Here is a 17115-nt window from a genome sequence, read left to right as displayed (position 1 = left end):
GGAAGTCATTTCGAAGAGATATAGGGAAAGTCTTCAGAGTAATTTACAGATGCAAGTTTTTCCATCATTTGCAATCCTGTAGCTGTCTTCACAAGTGCACTTCTTCTTCTAGCGTTTGCCCCACAAGTGCACTGGTATGTCCCCACAGAATTAGTGCACAGCTGGTCACAGTCCAGATTCATGTCTAGACACTCGTCCACATCTAGGAAATTTGAGACAATATCTCCTTTAGGTGTGAGAGATGAGAGGGATAGTGCTGACTCCTGGGAGTCATGATAATATATTATCATTGAATAAGCACAGCCCATGCCCTATCCTACCCCAAATTCTCATGAATTAGATTGTCAATTATTTTTATTTCCTTTACTTCCAAGTTTATGGCTGGCTGTCTACATAAGATCTTTTTCTTTCTTTTCTTTTCTTTTCTTTTCTTTTCTTTTCTTTTCTTTTCTTTTCTTTCCTTTCCTTTCCTTTCCTTTCCTTTTCTTTTCTTTTCTTTTCTTTTCTTTTCTTTTCTTTTCTTTCCTTTCCTTTCCTTTCCTTTCCTTTTCTTTTCTTTTCTTTTCTTTTCTTTTCTTTCTTTTGCCTCCAGGGTTACTACTGGGGCTTGGTGCTGGCACAATGCATCAACTACTCCTAGTGACATTTTTTTCCTTTTTTATTGGATCAGACAGAGAGAAATTGAGATGGATGGGGAGATAGAGAGGGAAAGAGAAAGACACCTGCAGATCTGTTTTCATCATTTGTTAAGCATCCCTCTATAGGTGGGGCACAGAGGCTCAAATCTTGATCCTTCTGTGGGTCCTTGTGCTTAGTACCATATGCACTTAGCTGGTTGAGCCACTGTCTGCCCTCCTCCTACCACCTACCCCAGACAAGATCTCTAGGAAATGAAACTCAATCCAGTGGTCTCAGGCTGTGCTTTATTTTCTAGAATGTTCCTTCACTCCTAAATTGTTCAACATCTATGAATAAGCATTAAGTATGTGTGATTCTGTCAAAATTTTGTAGGAATTTGTAGAGATAAAAGAAACAGAAAGGGTGGAGGGCAGTGGCCATCTGGTTGGGCTTACATGTTACTAGGCACAAGGATCAGGGTTCAAGTCTCTGGCACCCAACTCCAGGGGGAACACTTCATGGAGCTAGGAGCTGGGGGCTGGGGGGCTGGGGAGATAGCTTCAGGAGACATAGTCAGTTAAATACTGCTACAGGTTTTTTCTCTTTCTCTCACTCTATTTGCTCCTTCTATTTCAATTACTCTCTGTCTCATCATAATAAATAAAACAAGTACATTTTCATAACAAGAAAATTATGTCAGGTAGGAGAGGTGGATTCACTGTGCAAGTTAAATTGCCTGGGATATCCCTGGTGGCAGGTTGGGGGCAGGGGCAGGAAGGAAAGAAGAAATGGAGGAAAGAAGGAAAGAAGGAAGGAAGGAAGGAAATAAGGAAGGAAGGAAAGATGGAAGGAAGGAAGGGAGGAAAAGCCTGGGCCTTGATTTCATCTGATTTACAGGTTTCTGTTCACAGGGGAGCCCACACTCTAAGGAGCAATGTGTTTGTGATACTAAAATTTCACCTGTGAAGCTGAGCTTCTAAGCTATGCCTCAGGTTGTGGGGTGACCTTTTCCACTCAGATGTGTGTACCCAAGTATGTATAGTCACACCATACATTCATCTCCTAGCTTGCTTTTTTCCAGATGGTACATGAAATTCTATGCTTTGGGCTCTGTTGGTTGAATCTAGTGTAGTAAGTGGTATTATACTCCACTGTTTGGAATCTAGAGATATCACAGTTGTATGCTCTGTGCTGGCATCTATACTGCAGTACTGTGGAACTGGGATCTCTCAGGGAAATCACATACCTCACAAAAGCCAGGAATTTACTTCTTTAAATCAAGATATATCATCTTCCCCCAGGCACTAAAGTCTTGTATAACTTTACCACTACTGAAATAGGTATTAATAGTCAAATTTTTATATTGATTTCAAGAAAAAATGTGGTTCTAAATAAGTGGTAACTATATCAGAAAATAAAATTAAATAAAATATATTTTTAAAACTATTGTTTTATATGCATGGTGCTAAGGATTAAATTAAAGGCATCCTACATGCATGGCATATGGCTATACCACTGAGTTATATCCCCAGCCCCAAGGCAAAATATTAAAAATATAACTACAGAAATGACTTACATGAGATGTTCTTATTAACAGAAGAAGGTGAATTCACTCTACTCCCTTCATTCAGATTCTCCAATTACATTTTAAAAATATATAAGCAAGGAATATCTTAACAGTAAGTAACTAATTAGAACACATAATTCAGAACAAGCTAAAATGACTACTTAAATCACTTATTATCTCTAATAAAAACAACTCCATCAAGGATCCTGTCAGAAATCTAAAGTGTATCTCGGAACTGGCAGCCCTTTTACTATTGGTCTTTGTTAAAATGCCCAACTTCCTTCTTCTTCCCCACCCCCATGCCAGCACTGTGGATCTTCCACTGCTGGTGGCCAATTTTTTTTTTCTATTTTATTGGAAAGAACGGAGAGAAATTAAGAGAGGAGGAGGAGGATCTAGAGAGGGAGATACTCTTGTGAAGCATCCCCCCAGCAGGTGAGGACCCTGGGTCCTTGTACTTCATACTACATGTGCTTAACTCAGTGCACCACTGCCAGGCCCCCTCTCCTTCTGTCAATCTCTTTCTCTTTGAAAAAGGTAAGCCCTAGTGGAGACAAGGAGAAAAAAAATGTAAGAGAAGGAGGAGGATTAAGAGAAGAAGAGAGTGCATGCTGTGGTATGCTAGAATCTCACGTGTCTGTATATGAACTTAAAGCGATTGATGTCCCATGTGTATTTCAGTAACAGAAGCTACTATTCTATTTCTGAGATTTCCCTGTGTTCATCACTACCCTACTTGCTTTGCCTTTATTCCATCCTCTCATCTACCCACTAGCTCTATTACTGTGGGCACTTTACTGTTGAGCAGCTAAGGCTCCAAGCTGTTAGAACCCATGGGTTCTCAAAAGGCCAAGCCACATGGGGCTTCCCATTACTTCAGTGTCAATGCCTTCCCTTTCCTGCCCTTGCCCTTTGTTTAACATCCCTTACCCTTGGCCTCCCCATCCCATCAGGAATACCTCAGGCCTCAGGAACTCACCATCACACCCACAGCCATCTGAGCTGATCTGAAAGCCCTCTTGACAACCGCACTCATAGCTACCTAGGTAGTTGATGCAGAGTTGGGCACAGCAGGCTTCTCCACTCTTACACTCATCCAGGTCTGGGGGAGAGAGGGGAAAGGACCACTGTTACTTGAGACAGACATTTACCTGCACACCAGAACATATGATGAGCTTCACTCACAAATTAAACCCTCTGATTATTCATGGCCCATTTCACAGGCCAGACAGTACAGACATGGAAGAAGCCATAACAAGCAGAGTATGAGACCCTCCTGTGGACACATGTGGTTTGAATACTTTTCTTTTTCTTTCTTTCTTTCTTTATTGGGGGGATTAATGGTTTACAGTCAACAGTAAAATACAGTAGTCGGTACATGTGTAACATTTCTGTTTTCCACATAACCCTCTAACATTCCCCCTCCCCTGCCCCCAAGCAGGTCCTCCTCTGCTATCATGGTCCACGATCTGAACCCTGCTCCCCACCCCAGAGTCCTTTACTTTGGTACAATACACCAGCTCCAGTCCAAGTTTCTGCTTTCCCTTCAGTTCTTATTTTTCAACTTCCGTCTATGAGTGGGATCATCCCATATTCATCCTTCTCTTAACTCACTTCACATGATTCCTTCAAACTCCATCCAAGATGAGGTGAAAAACGTGAATTCACCATTTTTAATAGCTGAGTAGTATTCCATTGTGTTTATGTGCCACAAATTCTCAGCCACTCATGTATTCTTGGACACTTGGGTTGCTTCCAAGTTTTGGCTCTTACACATTGTGTTGCTTTGAACATAGGTGTACAAAGATCTTTTTGGATGAGTGTGTTCGTTTTTGTATGCTTTTTCTATGCCTGCTACATATATTTAAAGTGTGAAAATAGTCTACAAAACACATTCTGAGCATAGGATGCTATTTTTTTCTATTTTTTCCAGGTTAAACAGCAATCAGACTGAATAAACAGAAAACCACCACCACTACCACCACCACCACCACAACAACAACAACAAGTCACCTTCAGAAAAAGAGTAAAAAGGAGTACATTTACTGAACATTTGACAGAATTTTTACCCCTACAACTTCAGATTCAAGATTTTCCCATGGGAAAATAAAGAATAATTCACAAAACTGGAAGAAGAAGACAGAGCAACTGCAATTTTCTAAGAGGATAGGTGTTTGTTTTAAATTGTACACTATAAAACATAATATTTCAAAACATCAGCTTGAATTTCCTGACGATGCCTTGACTAGAATCAGTAAGGTCCTGGTATTTGGTATTTAATTGTTGATATAATTACTCTGTACTGTCCTATCATTTCAATGGTTTTTCTAAATTATGGTCTCTGCTGCCTCCTTCAATACTATTATTCTAGAATCCTACAATTCTGGATTTTTCTTCCTAAGATGTACATGCACTGGGAGAAAAATAAAGATGCACTAAGGTTGTCAAATTGAAACCTTTCATCTAAAAAAAAATAAACTATGTAGTCTTCTTCCTTTTCCTCCTCCTTATCTAGTTCCTCTTCTACCTTCTCCTCTCTCTCTTCTTTCTCATCCTCTTTCTGTTTCAGTCCTTTGGGCTGACTTTGTCAGACAGATAGAAAGATAGATATGAAGATAGAGAGAGAGAAAGAAAGCAAGCACAGGACATAGGAGTTTGCTTCAATATAGTGGAGGCCAGGCTCAAACCTGGGCTAAGCACATGACAAAACAGTACATTATCCAAGTGAACTATTTTGCCAGTCGAAGGTAATCATTTCTAATATAACTGGCTAATGAGTAAGAGCAGGCTCTCCATCTAGTACTTTTCATGGACTAGGTATCAGAAAACTGTAACTAGTCTAAATAAAGGCACAGCCTCCTCCCATCAAGTTTTTGGCCATATGCTTTTATTTCAATATTTGTTGAACAGCTAAGCTGAGTAACCTGTCAGGGTTAAGTTGACAAAATCTCAGGGCTCCATAACTACACAGACAGCCACAGATAGAAAAAGGTCATTGTCTCAATTAACCCTGGAAAGGGCACCAATGTAAGGAAATGCAGACAAGAGAAAAGCAAAGAAAATGCAATCAGTCAACCAAGGTGAGAGGTCATGACAGTATTGCTAACTGAAGGTTATCTGGACACAAAACATGCATTCTCCTACAAAATGTCACAAATGGCACTGCTCTCAAAAACTTGGATACTATTTTTCCTTTTCTGCTATTGTCCTTTGGATTATACCACATGACTATGGAGGGGGAAAACTTGAAAAATAAGTCAATTTTACTTAGTATAATGCCTAGATTTTTTTCATTTTCAATTTGAAAGCTATTTTTAAAAGCCTCCTCGGTCACAACTAGAGTTGGCAAACATAGAAATCTCAGGAGTCCCTGTCCTCAATTAACAAGAAGCACAACTGTATCACTAATTGGAAAATTAGTTCCCAAGTCTATCATTTTTTTTGACCCACTTTTTGGAATCTTCATCTATTCTCACTCTTCCAGGGCTATTTCTAGCTTGTCTCATGCCTACCAACCACAACATGGAACAGATCTGAAACTCCATCATCCCTCCCTGGGTCACAAGGTTTTCTTAAAATGTTCCATCCTTTTGACCCATATTTCACTTGCTTCCTAAACTGCTTGAATTGTTTTCAGACCTCACTTGATCATATATTTTTGCATGAATTTCAGCTTTTAGTTTTGTTTTATCTAATAATCACGTATTTTCTGGATTGCATGCCAGAGATTATAAGGCTACAGAGAAATTTACCTGTATATAATTTTTCTAATGTTTTCCTTTAGTTATTTTGAATAGAGACATAGAGAAATTGAGAAGAGAGGAAGATATAGAGAGGAAGAGATAGAGACATCTGCAGTACTTTTTCACTATTTGTAAAGCTTTCCCACTGCAGGTAGGGACCAGGATCCTGAACTCTGTTCCTTATGCACTGTGGTGTGTACACTCAACCACATGTGCCACCACCTGTCCCCTATACATAAAAATTTAACCATAATCAAAAGTAGAGAGTGAAAATTGTAGTTTTAGTCAAGACACTTAAGATATTTGACTCAGACTTCAGAGAAGCATCAAAAAAAATCTTGAAAAGTTTTATCAATGCACATGTTTCCATTACCTAATTGTTAAATAAAGTGTCAAAGGATATACTTCGAAATATTTTCTATGTGGCCGGGGGTGGCGCACATAGTTGAGCTCTCACATTACACTGTGCAAGGACCCGGGTTCAAGCCTCTGGTCTCCACGTGCAGGGGGAAGCTTCACAAGTAGTGAAGTAAGGCTGCAGGAGTCTCTCTGTGTCTTTCCCTATTTTCTCTTCATCTCATCTTCTGGCTGTCTCTATCTAATAAATAAATAAAGATAACAAGAATTTTAAAAATATTAAAAAATATTTTCTAATAACTAACCAATTATTAAATTTAATAAACTTTCTGCTGTTCAGATATTTGTATTTTGGATAAATATCTCTAGAACAGCTCTGGGTTTTAGATCTAATAAATGCTTGCATTGGGACCAGCCTGATCATTTGCAGCCTGAGTGAGAGATTTACACCTGGTGTCTAGTCACATACTAAAAAGCAAAGTTGATCCAAGAGTGAACTGAAAAGAATATTCTTAATTTACTTCATGCATGAATGCTTTTACAGAACATCCATGACCTTAATCTGTTCTCAGACAAACAACAGCAACATGTGTATATACATTTCAGACAAAGCACTACCTTCACTCTAGTGAAATTTGGTCTTCATAAATGATTATTATTTATTATTGGAAATGAAGCAAACTTGAGCAATAAACAAGATAATATTGTCATGTTTACTGCTGAAAACTCATAAATATGCAATTTCCTACATTTTGACCCTAGCAGATGCTACTTTTTTTCCTAGACATAAATAAGAACTTTGCTGAATCGTGCTTTACAAAGAATAACAAACAAAATTGTATGTTGCAAACAAAATGTTTTGAAAAATTCTAGTTTCCCTTAGCCAGTAGTCAAAAAAAGATAAAAAGAAGAGGAAGATAAGAGAGAAGAAGGAATGGAGGGAGTGGAGTATAAAGAAAGAAAGAAAAAGGGGGTCTAAAGTAGATAGAAAAGGAGGTAAGAAGGAAGGAAAAAAGGGAGGGAGACAGTAAAAGAGGGAATGAGGAACTTAAAGTTTTACAGTTATCAAGATAGGAAAAAATAAAAGACATATTACTTATACAAAAAGAGGCAAGGGAAATAATTGGTTTCACTAAATTAACAATTACAGATTAAGACAAATGCAAAGAATATTGGATCAAAAAAGTACAAATAATATATCTATGTCTATATATATGGAGAGAGAGAGAGAGAGAGAGAAGGAAAAACATAAAAGAGCTGAAAATTCCTCCATTATATAGGGGACCCATCCTTGACCCTATTATCTTAAGCATAACAAAACAAGCCCACTATCCAGGTGAGCTATCTTGTCCATAAATTAGAAGACTTCAAAATACCTTTAATGGGAGGAGGAGATAGGGAAAGAAAGGAGAGACAGCTTCAGACCTGCTTCACTGCTTATGAAGAGTCTCTCCCCCCACCAACACACACACACACACACACACACACACACACACACACACACGTGAGGAGCAGAGGCTTGAACCCAGGTCTTTGCACATTGTGATATATTCACTTAACTGAGATCACAACCTCTCAACCCCCAAAGTAGACTGGTTGTTTAAGGGAGGTGCAAAAATGACTGGGTATGTAATAAATCCTTCCTCTGCAGAGATGAAGACAGATCTACAAGGCCGAGTGGTGGCACACCTGGTTGAGTGCACATGTTACAATGCACAAGGACTCAGGTTCAAGCCCTTGGCCCCCACCTGTAAGGGCAAAGCTTCATGAGTAGTGAAGCAGTGCTGCAAGTGTCACCCTGTCCCTGTCCCTCTCTTCTCCCCCTTCCTCTCAATTTCTGGCTGTCTCTATCCAATAAATAAATAAAGATAATAAAATTATAAAAAGGACAAATCTACAACAAAAGTTGGATCAGTCTACACAGAAAACCAGCACAAGACCTGTATAGAGAGAATCTCCAAAGCAGAGGACATAGGGAGACCTTTCAGGAGCCCAAGTGATGAAGTAACACATCCTAGGAGTGAGACTCCATCCTTGGACATCAGATCTCTGAGTGAAGAACTCCACCTGGGGTCTAGGAGAGGCTCCAGGTTAGTTCCATTTGAGCATGAAACAGAGGGGTTTGTGTGCTCACACAATAACTGGTGCACTTGCCATAAGAGAATGCTTCCTACTGGAAGCTCCCCAGAATGATAAATCTTTGTGGCTGTGCCAGGATCTAATCTTGCTGATTAGATCTCTTAAAGAGACATCCCTCACATACCCCAGGCAGAGATCTTTGCCCTACTCAGGTGCAAAGTCCCTACTATGGGTAAAATATTCTGGAGTGGCTAAACTCCAGGACACATCCCTGCTGAACCTACCAAGCATCCCAAGAGCTCTGAGGAGATAGGAGGCTAACCCCTATTTCCTGGTCTTACAATTCAGCTCAGTCTGGGGACAAGTGATTAAGCTTTCACTCCTAGCCTCTCCACTTTGTAGGAGGATGGTGGCACTGACAGTTCTACAGCCTTGCCCTAGTGTGTACTATAAGCCCTAAGCACTACTGTCCAGTCTGGGGGAGGGATTGATGGAGTTGTTGGGGTCCAGCATCCATGAATTGACTCCTGTTGAACCACAGCCCTTCTTTTGCAGCTATATGGGACTGTATGTGTATACGTATGTGCTATATGAGGCTAGAAGGCCTCATAGCCTTGTTCCTACATAACTCTGGGGACCCATTCATCCTCAGCTGTCACCTGCTGGCTTCTGAGGTCTGCACATTTTAGGATGAAAGGATAAGCAGGCCCATTCCAGGTACAGTCAGCACAGCTTTGCCTCTGAGAACTGGCAGAGTGCAAGGTCATCATCACACTAGAACTCATCAGGCACCACAGTTTTGTCTCCACATATTGCAAGCAAGATCAACCAACCAGTCCTAGACACCAACTGCTATAGCTCAATTACTGTCTCTGTACACTTGCTGGGAGAATGGGCTATCACCAATCATTCCTTACCAATCACACCAATCATTCCTTAGTGGATCAGTTGTCATGTTCGTGGGCTCCACCACCACAGCCTGGCTAAGCACAGGTAGGGGATATTCAGGCTTCAGATGTGGCCACAAGTGACCTCCAGCTGCTACCACTAGCCACTAAATGCAGGAGTACCCAGATTACAACTGCACAGAGGAGTACTCATTACTGATATGACCTCATCTTTCTCAGGTCCAGACAAATTAAGGGCATTCTGCACAGGACATTAAAGAGTACCATGTATATATAGGTAGACAGGAGGAGATCACCCATATCAGTTAATTAAGGCAGAAGCCCAGAAACAAACCCAAATGCATCAGAAGTAGGTTAGTCTTTTGAACAACAACAACAACAACAAAAAAAAAACCTTTTGATTCTTGTAGAAATGAGATCAGTGGAGGACAGCTTCAACAAGGGAAGCCGAAGTGTGAATCAAGCCTAAATTGAAATCAAAATGCTAAAGAGCCCAGTGCTTGAGAAGGAAAATACAACTGGGGCTTAACATCACAAAGACAGAAAATGAAGGTTGAATTAGTGAGACAGTAATAAGGTGGAAGAACCAACAGAAAAAAAAAAGAATAGAAATCAATGAAGATTATATAAAAAGTTCACATAAAAATAATGATATTCATAGTATATCACCCCATTAGGAAAATAGAGAAAAAAATAACTCTTAGGAAGCTAATAATAGCTGAGAACTTCCCAAAACTCTATAAAGAGACAACTATCTGGAATTCAGAATCTCTGGAGTTGGGTGGTGGTGCACTTGATTGAAGGCAGTAAGATAAAGAACTTTTTCAAGCAAACAAATTAACAGAGTCCACCAACCTAAAACCATCCCTACAAGGAATACTATTGGAACTCACATAAGATGACAGTAACCCCTAACAATATACAAAATGCTAAAATAAATAAATAAATAAATAAAATGAGAAAAAAGGGAGTAATAAGAAGGACTACTAAAATAAAGTTAAAGCTACCTATGTTCAATTTAAAAATAAACCAGGTACCCAGAATGCAACCTAAACATTTGGTAACACCAAAACAAAACCCTTAAAGAAAACAAAACAAAAACAACAAGCAAACAAAAGGAAAACAGGCACATGGACTTCAGTTATCACACACACACATAAAAAGATTTAAAACTACAAAAAGATAGTGAATAAAGATCAAAGTAAGACACTAACTTCAAGAACATCAGTATCCTCATAGAAAAATGGGAATAAACTCTCAATTTTACTCAGTATCAGTAGACTGGTATCACCAATTAAAAGATAAAGAGTAGTAGAATGGACTGGGAACTTGAACTCCACCATCTGCTTTCTAAAGGAGACCAATTTGGGGTGGGTCAGTAGAGCACTTGGTTAAGTGCACATAGAAGCAAGCCCAAGGACCCATGTAAGGATCCTGGTTCCAGCTTCCTGCTCTGCACCTGCAGAAGCAGTGAAGCAGGTCTGCAGGTGTCTTTCTTTCTCCCTCTCTATCTTCGCCTCGTCACTCAAAGTCTCTCTGTCCTATTCTATTAAAAAAAAAAAAAAGAAAAGAAAAGAAAAGAAAGAAAGAAAAAATGGCTTCCAGGAGCAGTGGATTCATAGTGTAGGCACCGAGCTCCAGCAATAACACTGGAGGAAAAAAAAAAAAAGAGAGACCCATTTGAACTCAATGACAAGTATAGGTGAAAAGTTGAAAAACATCACATAGATTATCAGGAATGAAGAGAAGTTAGGACTGCCATATTATATAATATATGACAGACTTGAAGATAAAAACAGATCAATACCAACCTAACCCCCACCACACCAGAGAAAGCTTTGTTAGCTTTGTTGTTCTGACATATATGTTTTTTGTCTATCTTTGACTATATATATTCAACTGGATATATATACCCAGTTTAGAGCATTCTAGGGGTGAAAAAGAAGTTAAAGATAGGTATTAACATAATATAATGATTAAGATATATCAGTCCATAGGACTTCTGGGAGGTATGGCCATGGGATAACTGGTACCAAATCGCCTCTCCTCCCAAGACAACAAATAAATACAACAGGAGACATAACTGAAGTCATAATCTACAGCTAAAAGTTCTGCAGCCTCAGGTGGATACTTGTGTGCCACTGGAGTGCAAAGGGGCATGGACGCAGGTTGAAGAACAGCAAAGTCAGATTAGAGCTCTGGGCTGCGCTGGCGCTGAACTGTGCCATTTTGGTGATTTCACTTTAAGTGCAGCAAGCAAGTAACCTTGTTCCTAGTGCTGGAAGAAGAGACAGGGGCTTAAAACCTCTCAATCTTTGACTTGGGGGCTTTAGTCTTCTGAATTTAAGGCAAGGACACAACATAAAACAGGGCATTTGTGACCACAAGACAGCCCAAAGAAACCACTGCCCCATCCCACCCACCACAGATCATGCAAACAAGAGAAACTTAGAGATCACAATATCACCACCTGCTGGTCATCAATAACCAGCACAAAAAATGTGCAAGCAGAGATACAGAACAAAACAGCCAACTATGCCATGTCAGCCAGATAGAAATGAAACAGAGGAAATCGAAGGAATTACACATTTAGAGAGACTCTCAGAAACAGACTACAGAAAGCTCATTATGAGGACTCTCCTAGAATTTAAGCAAGACTTAAAAGAGCATGTTACTATGGAATTAAAACACATGAGAGATGAACTTATAACAGATACCACTAAGAATCTTCAAATATTCAAAGAAGAACTTTAGTCAGAACTCCATGGAGTAAAAGACACCCTAAATGCAATCCATGCCCAGGTAGAAGGCTTAGGAAGCAGATTTACACATTCAGAAGAAATAATCTCCAATCTCGAAGATACAGCCAGCCTACTCTTTCATTTCAAAGATGAGGAAGAGGAATGGTTCAGAAAGACTGAAGCACCTCTCTGTGAAATTGCAGACTCCATCAAAAGATCTACTATAAGAGTGAAAGCTATATCGGAGGAGGACAAGGCCAAAGGCCCAGAGCCCATTTTCAGAGCAATTTTAGCTGAAAACTTCCCTCACTTAGGAAACCATTACAACATTTTCATTCAAGAGGTAGCATGATCACCCAGATTTATAACTACAAAAAAGACCAACACCAAGACATATTATTGCAAAATTATCAAAAGTCAACAACAAGGAAAAAAGTTTGCTGGCTGCTAGGGAAAGAAGTTACATACAGAGCTATAAGACTTTCATCAGATTCCTCTTTATAAACTCTAGAGGCAAGGAGAGAGTGGACTGACTTATTCAAAGTTCTAAAGGAGAGGAAATTCCAGCCATGAATATTGTATCCTGCAAAATTATCCTTCAAATATGAGGGAGAAATAAAGGTTTTTATTAAATATCCAAGAATTAAAGGAATTTGCCACAATCAACCCCACCTTATAAGAATTACTGAACCCAGTCCCTCAAGAAAGGAGGAAGCAAAGGAATACATGTTCGAAACACCAAGCTGCAGATGTTACATGATGTCAACCTGACTCAACCAGACAGACAACCTCACCAATGTACCCTGGAACCCCACGTCTCCAGAGTCCTGCCCCAGTAGGGAAAGATAGGGACAGGCTGGGAGCATGGATCAACCTGTCAATACCCATGTCCATCTGAGAAGCAATTACAGAAACCAGACCTCCCTCCTTTTGTACCCTGTAATGACCCTGGGTCCAGACCCCCAGAGAGATAAAGAATAGGAAAGCTTCCAATGGAGGGGATGGGATATGGAACTCTGGTGGTGGGAAATGTGTGGATTTTCACCCCTCTTATTCTATGGTTCTGTTGATATTTTCTATTTTGATTTTACAAATAAATTAAATTTAAAAAATAAAAGAAAACAATAGAGGCAGGACCATAGAAAAAAATGACAAATATATAACAGGAGATAGATTGCTATAGAAATAGCAGTCAATTTATATCTGTAATCTTGGGAGAATTGCTGTAGTTTTCAATGGAAGGAATGGTGACACAAAATTTTGGTGGTGGGAATGGTGTGGAATTAAATCCATATTATTTCATAATTTTGTAAATCAATAATAAATCACTAATTAAAAAACAGTTTACCTTAAAAAAAAGATATCAGTCCATTAAACGGTCTTAGCATTTATGCACCAAATAAAGGAACATCAAGAATATACGAAAGGCACTTCGTAACCAAGCTGAAAAGAGACACTGACAGTGACAAAACAAAAGGAAGTTTAACAGCCCGCTTGCACCAAAGAGCAAATCAACAAGATAGAAAATTAATAAGGAAATAAGAGTCTGAAATGAATAGAGATTGGACCTCTTAGACATTTACAGAACTATATATATAGTACCTTTTTTCACCAGTGTACAAGGAACATTCTCAAGGATGAAGCATCAATTGGGACACACAACAAGTATCAGGAAGTACTAGGAAGACTGAAATCATACCAAATTTCTTTTCAGAACAAACTGAGATTAGACTAGAAGTCAACCACAGAGGAGACTGAGAAGTGAAAATAAAATTTTCTAAGAAGTGAGAAAAAGTTGCATTCCTTTATCCATGTACTGCACTTGTCGATATTTCTCTCTCATGCTCTATCTCCCCTCCCCTCTCAATTTCCTTCTGTTCTACCAAATAAAATAGAAAGAAAAAAAGGTGGAAAAAATGGTTGCCAGGTAGTGCCATCTCTGAGCCACAGGGATAACATTGGTGGCAATAAAAAAAAAAAAAAAAAGCAGCACACAGAAAACTATACTTCATTGTAATAATGAATAGAAGGCACTAAAAAAGCAGAGATTATCCAAGCTCATGGACTGGAAAATTAGCATCACTAAAATGACCAATATACCCAAAGCAACATACAGATTCAATACAATCCCTATCAAAATTCCAATGACTTTATTGATTTAGTCAATTTTTTGTTACCAGAGTTATTTTGAAGGCTGTGCTTATATGACTCCATCATCTTGGTGACTTTTTTTTTCCCTTTTTTGACAGAGGGTGAAAGACAGAGAGATAATAGACAGAGAGAAGAAAAGAAACCTGAAGCACCACCTCAGGCTTCATCTCCTGTAGGTGGGGGACAGGGCCCTGAACCCAGGTCTTTGTACATGGTAATGTATGTGCTCTATTGGTGAGTCAGTGCCCAGCCCTTCAAATGCCTTCGTTTAAAGAAACAGAATAAAAAATGCAACAGAACTCTATCCTGAAGTTTCAAAAATAAACAAAAAGCAGGAACAGAAATAAAAGAACACTCCCCTGGGTAGCATGCTTGCTTTGTCATGAATATAACCTAGTTGCCAATCCAATCTCTACCCACTAGAGGGACATTTGTACTATGGTACCTCCCTCTCTCTATCTCTGTCCCTCTTACTCTTCCTATCTAAAACACAAAGCTAGTTTGGTGTGGTGAAGCCTGGGCAAAGAAAAAAATAGATCACCTATAATTTTGTTTCTGCCTATAAGAAAATAATTCATCACAACAAATAATTAAAGTGTATAATCTAATATAGAAAAAACTATAATGATCTCACTCATAGAAGTTGAGAAATGCATAGTAGTTGAGCTGAGGTACATAGTAGCATTTGTAGTTTAAATTACAAATTAAAGTGCATAGTAAGATATGCCTTGAAATATTCTTTGGAGGGGCTGGGTGGTGGCACACCTGGTTGAGTGCACATGTTACAATGCTCAAGGGACCAGGTTCAAGGCCCCAGTCCCCACCTGCAGGGGTAAAGCTTTGCCAGTGGTGAAACAGTGTTGCAGGTGTCTCTCTGCCTCTCTCCTTCTCTATCACCCCTTCTCTCTCGATTTCTGGTTGTCTCTGCCCAATAAATAAAAAAGACAATGATAAAAAGAACACTAAAAAAAGAAATATTCTCCTGAGATTAAAATTCATAAAGGCATAAAGCTTGCCACAACATTTTTAAACAAACTAACTTTGGGAGGGTCATTTCTGAACCTTCACTGAACAAGGCTGGCCTTTATCAGATAGAGACAGAGGGAGATAGGAAAATGCTACAGGGTAAAATTAATAAAGCTATGGCATTGCTGTTGATATGGATCTGGGACTGCAATCTAAGAACTATATTTCCCAGGAACATCTGTATGACCACTGACATGCAGCAGATGCCACCTCTCATAGGTGGGAACCATAAAGCACCATGGACATTTAGACTGGCCAATCATGGACAACTTGAGTGGAACCTACAGTGGATTTAAATTGACCCTGATTCCTTTTACCTGGTCTCCATGCTTGCAATGATGCCATAACTTGGAAGGGGGAAAAGGGTTGCTGAGAATTTGATCTGATTCCTGACATCTTTCTGTTTATTTTCTTGGTATCTTTTCCTAAATAATTCTTCTACTGGTGGTTGAGTCTTCCTCCCTGACCTGTACACTTAACTAAGTTAGAATAAAATTACTACCTTTTTTTTTTTTACCACCTACAGACCTCTTCTCACTGCCCTATGAGCTTGAATCTACCCTACAACCATACTGGCCATCTATGACCATATTGTGATGGGTCACTACCAGGCTGTTCTCTTTGCTTTATGATACCAAAGAATTAATGTGCATAATTTGATATAGAAAAATATATATAATGATTTCACTCATAGACAAAAGTTGAGAAATAAGAACAGAAGGGGAGACACAAAACAAAACTTGGACTAGGTTTGGTGTGGTGCACCAAAGTAAAGGACTCAATACAGAGGACTCTGGGGAGGGGGGTGGCTTTCAGGTAGGACTTGGGTGAGGGATGAGAGTGTTTTGCAGAAAACTGAGAAATTTTACACAACTGTATTTACTGTTAACCATAAACCCCCTCTCCACAAAACAATAAATAAAAAGTCAGAAAAGTATAATTTCCAAAATTCCTATTGCCAGGCAACAAAGGAAGAATTCTTGGTTCATGACTGGACAAGAGAAGATCTAGAATCTGACCTATGGTTTTTGGGTCATAAATAATTAAAGAAGTGGAGGAAATAGCAGCCTGGGACAAGAGCTGGAGAAGGAGATGCAGTTGGAAGTGGGAGCATGGAGCTGAGCTAAGCAGAGCAGAGCAGAGAAGATGTGAAGGCTAAACCAGCAGGGCAGAGACAATAACTGGAGGTGTGTGTGTGGGGGCGGGGGTGGCTGGTTACCAACTTGTATTGGGTGATAGACAAAGCAGGGTCCCTTCCAGGTGAGCTATCTCACCAGCCTCTATCTATCTATTTATCTATCTATCTATCTATCTATCTATCTATCTATCTACCTATCTATCATCTTCCTTCCTTCCTCCCTTCCTTTCTCCCTTTCTTTCTTTCTTTCTTTTTCTTTCTTTCTTTCTTCCTTTCTCTTTCGTTCTTTCCCTTCCTTCCTCCCTCCCTTCCTTCCTTCCTTCCTCTCTATCTCTCTTTCTCTCTTTCTTTCTTTCTTTCTTTCTTTCCTTCTTTCATGTTTATCAGTAAATCTAGCACTTTGTGAGGGGCATTTCACTAAACAACAAAAACCTGAAACCCTACCTCTCCAGAGCCCTCCCCCACTAGGGAAAGATAAAAACAAGCTGAGGGTATGGATCCACCTGCTAATATTCATGTCCAGCAGAGAAGCAATTACAGAAACCAGACTTTCCACCTTCACACCCTATAAAGAATTTCTGTCCATACTCCCAGAGGGATAGAGAATAGGGAAGCTTCCAATGGAGGAAATGGGGTATGGAGCTCTGGTAATGGGAATTGTGTAGAATTGCATCCCTGTTATCTTACAATCTTGTTAATCACTATTAAACTCACTAATAATAATTTAAAGAAGAGTATTAAGGAGGAAAGGGCATCTTTTGAAGGAAGGTGACATTTCCCACATATT

The 17115-nt window shown here is 39.4% G+C and overlaps 1 protein-coding gene across 1 annotated transcript in view; it reads right to left on the bottom strand.

Annotated features, from left to right (window-relative positions):
- Positions 1-17115, bottom strand: part of LOC103113428 (EGF-like and EMI domain-containing protein 1) — a 684559-nt gene that overhangs the window by 42421 nt on the left and 625023 nt on the right. The window lies entirely within an intron of this gene.

The sequence above is a fragment of the Erinaceus europaeus genome, chromosome 14 (genome assembly GCF_950295315.1).
Source record: "Erinaceus europaeus chromosome 14, mEriEur2.1, whole genome shotgun sequence".
NCBI classification, from domain to species: Eukaryota; Metazoa; Chordata; class Mammalia; order Eulipotyphla; family Erinaceidae; genus Erinaceus; species Erinaceus europaeus.
The sequence above is the reverse complement of the archived record's forward strand: the minus strand, read 5'-3'. Positions and strand labels throughout refer to the sequence as shown.